A 4,299-nucleotide genomic window follows, 5' to 3' on the forward strand; every position below is an offset into this window, starting at 1 on the left:
GCAAAGATGATACAAAAATAGCCAAAAAACACACAAAAAGATAATGAACTTCATCAGTCATCAAGGAAACGTAAACCACAGCAACAAGGAGGTATCATGTCCCACCTTCTTCTAGAAAGGTGAGAACAAAAAAGTCAAACAAAAGCAAGTGTTAGCTAAAACAAGTGTTGGTGGGGCACTTCAGCAGCTCAGTTGGTTAAACAGCCGACTCTTGATTTTGACTCAAGTCATGATTCCAGGGTCGTGTGAGATTGAGCCCCAAATCAGGGTCTGTGTTCACAAGGAGTCAGCTTGAGATTTCCTCTCTGCCCCTCTCCCTCACCACTGCCCACGTCCCTGCTCGTTCTCTTGCTCTCTCTCTCAAATAAATAAAATCTTTTTTTAAAAAATAGGGTTGACAAGCATACAGAAATCAGAAGCCTCACACAATGCTGGTGAGAATACAAAACAGTGGAGCCACCTTGGGAAACTGCTGGTTCTTCTAAGTGTTAAACACAGACTTAGCACTTAACCCAGCAATTCCGCTCCTACATACATAGCCCCCAGAAATGAAAATATGTCCACATAAATACCTGTATGTGAAGGTTCTTTTTTTTTTTTTTTTCATTTTGTATTTTTTTTTTCTCCAGGTGGGGTTTTTAACGGTCACTTTCCCGCACTCTGGATAATTTCTGATCCCACCACAAGGAGCCCTTGAATTGGCTAATGTGAGAAACTGGGAATGAAGACCCCTTTTAACTGCCATCTTGCCGAGGGAGTCTCCTTTTTTTTGGAAAAAAAAATCGAAAGGTTATTGCGTGAGCCTGGATGAATCCCACTCTCAACCCTCCATGGTCCAACCCACCCCATCTCACCTCATACCCGTTTTTGGCAGGGAGAAGCAGGAGTACGTGGTCCCGAATTCTCCTCCTTCACCTTGTTAAACACTAGAGGGAAAGCCCGCCATGAATGGCAATGATTCACCTTCAAACTGCCTCCCTTCATCCAACGTTAAAACCCTTTGCACATAAGGCAACGTGGAAGCTGATGTTTTTACTCACCTCGCTGTTTTAAAGCACCATTATGAAGTCAGGTTGTACAGTAATTAACAGTACCTTTTATATATATCTCATATCTGTCATTTATATATATATACACACACACACACACAAACTGGAAGAGGTAACAGCGGCTTATAGAAATGGATCTTCTTCAAGGTTTCCTGTGTGGTAAGCACCTGAAATACTGCATAAAAGGGTCTTGTGTGATCTGTCTCCCTGCTGCTCATTGGGCTCTGTTCTGCATGACCAGGAATGGTGCTGGCAAGAGAGCTCAGCGGCTGGAAGGAAAGTCTGCTGCTGAGCGTCACTATTTTCCACCCCCTGCTTGTGCGCCTATCTGATCAGGCTAGAGAAGACAACAAAACATACATAGTTAGAAAAAAACTCCAATATATAGATTTCTGTAGAATTTCCTTTTTTTTCCCTCCTATCCTTCCTCTGCAAGGTATTGTTGCTATGTCCTGTTACTGGTTTTTGCTGCAATAAACCCTCTTTGTTTCAATCACAGCAAGAAACAAAAATCCAAACAGAAAACCCCTCTGAAAAGAGTAGAAAACAAAAGGTTTTACCTACAAAAAGGGGAGGGGGAGACAGGAGGGACCTTGGTTTTGTTTTTAAAAAGGACTGAAGATTAACATTGAAAAATCAGGAGATGATGTGCAACCCTTTGTGCAAGGCAAAGCCCTCTGGTACTTCCGCCTCTGGTTTTGTTTTAAATTTCCTTTTTCTCTTCTGCGTGCGGATACTTCTCTCCATCTTCATGTTGTCAGTGTTTTGCTGTGTTTTGTGTTTTCTTGTTTAACTTTGTGTCACTACCTCAGTCTGCCCTCATGTCCCTTACACACAAACAAAATATTCCTTCAGCAGAGCGAAGAGGTGGCGGATGACCGGCACGCTCCACGACCGGCCCAGCAGTCTCTGCGTCGCCAAGTGGCTCATGTTGGAGACATCAGTATAGTGGACAGGGAAGCCAAACACCCTTTCCATTTTAGTGCACCGTAAGATGTCCTCTTTCTCATTCATGAAGACGGGGACATGCTGGTCTTTGCCCTGCTTTATGGAGTTTGACCTAGTAGTAATGGTCCTCACTTTGCTGAACTTGGCTATCCAGCCGTGCTCCAGACACTCCTGCAGCTCCAGCTTATCATTCACAGTGGATGCCAATGGCCTCCTGTTCATACCAGGAAGGTTCCCCCAGAAGTAGTGGGCCCTGTGTGCAGCTGACACTTCTTTGGCATTAATCATCATAGGGTTGGACTTGAGAATTCGCGAGATGTCCCTCTTGTCACTAATGCCCATGGCCACCACATTCTCAAAGAGCCAGAAGAAGGGGCGGTCATCTCCCTCCTTGGGCCGCGCATAATGCAGCAGGTGGTAGAACTCAAAGAAGAGCCGGCCAGTGCCCTCGTAGAGTCCTTTATGGGCAGGATTGATGATGGAGAGACCATTGCAAGGACTGCCCCCAATCACCAGATCCAATGGGCCCCACTCCTGGATATGCTTCTGCGTGACGCTGCAGACGTCCCCAACATACATGATCTTCCCCACCGTGATGGAGTCCTTGCACACCTCGGAGGCGATGTAGCAGTCCACCTGAATCCCCAAATCCTTCAGCACCAGAAGCCCTGTAGCAATTCCATCAAATAGAGACAGCACCCGGATGGGCTTCCTCTTCTCAGCTGGGACAGGCAGGTAAACCTTCATAGGGTCAAATTCCTGGTCGTGGCTGTTGGTGAAGAACATCTGGAGCCATGAGGGCCAGTCGTCCCGCTGCCGCAGTAGCCCATAAGTGCCCTTGTGCCAACACATGTAGCAGTTCCAGGGGTCCTCCTTGATGGCTGCCAGGTGGCCCCCAGCCCCAATAAGAGATCCACACCCTCCACACAAAAACACCTGCAGCAGTTATTGTTCCCACACATGAGCACCTTGCGCCCCACCCCCCACAGCAAATGGTGTGGTAGGACTGGTAGCTGTCATCATCGTGGTGATACGTATGCACACTCCAGGAAGCAGTTCTTACAGTTTTGGCACATTTCTCCAACAAAGAGAGGGTGTTCCAGGGTAACGTTGAGGCTCCCACAAGAGATGCAAATGTCCTCGATGTTCCGGCACTTCTGCCGCACTTCGTACACCAGCTGCTCTCTTGTGCGTTCATCAATGATCTTAGGCTTCTCAGTCGTACTCTTTCGGGGCTTTTTGGCTGGGGGGGGTAGTGCATAGGCAGCTGCCTCAGGTTCGACCCACATGTCTGTGTAAACTTCTTTGTAGGGGTTCTTCTCTTCTTCGGGTGGCTTCAGGCCCTTGGGGCCAGAAGGCTGGAACCCTCCAAGAGACCACTCGATCATCTGTTTGTTCTGCACCTCCACGGACTTGGCAGTGTCGCTCTCATCGCTGTCGTGGCACGCTGGGAACAACTTCCCCGCATGGCTACAGGCCACCTGCAGGACTTCATAGATGGCTTTGCGGTACATGGGCTGCTTGTTGTATGTGGCCTGGTGGAAAGCACTGCAGAAGGAGCTCAGCGGCATCAACTTCTCAACACACACCATCAAGAACTTGCCATTTCCAAACCACATGACCCAGCAGGTGCCTTCAGCTCCTCAGCTCTGGCCTGTCATCCACCAAGACACAATGCGGCCTGGCCACCAGGAGAAGCCCTGACGTTTCCCCCACACCAGCTCCCCAGTGCCAAAGCCCCGGCCGTCCTCGTAGGCCAGCTCATCGTTGGCTGCTTTGGTGGTGTTCTTGTCCCCAGCATCTGCCCCCACGGGCTCAGGTGTGGTGGCCACAGTGGGGGATGCAGGGTTGGTGGGCTGCTGCATTGCAGGAGGACTGGCCTCCTCCACCTTCTGAGACTCGCCAGACCCCTGGTTTTCTTCCACAGCATTCATTACTGCGATCACCTTGGCTTTTCTTCTCAGCCCATAAGGCCACGTGCAGCCCCTCTATGTGAAGATTCTTAGCAGCATTATTCATCATAGGCAATAGGTAGAAATGACCCAAATGTCCAAAGCTGGATAAAGAGGTTAACAAAGCTGGTATATCCATAAATACTACTGGGCCATAGAAAGGTATGAAGTATTGCTACGTATTATCATGTGGATTAAGCTAAGTGACAGGAGCCGATGGCAAACAAATCTACCCACCATATGATTCCATTTACATGAATTGTCCAAAACAGGTAAATAGAAACAGAAAGTAGATTAGTGGTTGCATAGGGCTGGAGTGAGGAAGGGTCAGAGGATGAAGGATTAGCGGT

At 48.4% G+C, this 4,299-nt stretch overlaps 1 pseudogene; it reads right to left on the reverse strand.

The window, feature by feature from the left end:
* Positions 1-875: 875 nt before the first annotated feature.
* Positions 876-3,949, reverse strand: LOC140616388 (DNA (cytosine-5)-methyltransferase 3A pseudogene; annotated as a pseudogene).
* Positions 3,950-4,299: the final 350 nt, after the last annotated feature.

This window comes from Canis lupus, chromosome 24 (genome assembly GCF_048164855.1).
Source record: "Canis lupus baileyi chromosome 24, mCanLup2.hap1, whole genome shotgun sequence".
In the NCBI taxonomy this organism is placed as follows: Eukaryota; Metazoa; Chordata; class Mammalia; order Carnivora; family Canidae; genus Canis; species Canis lupus.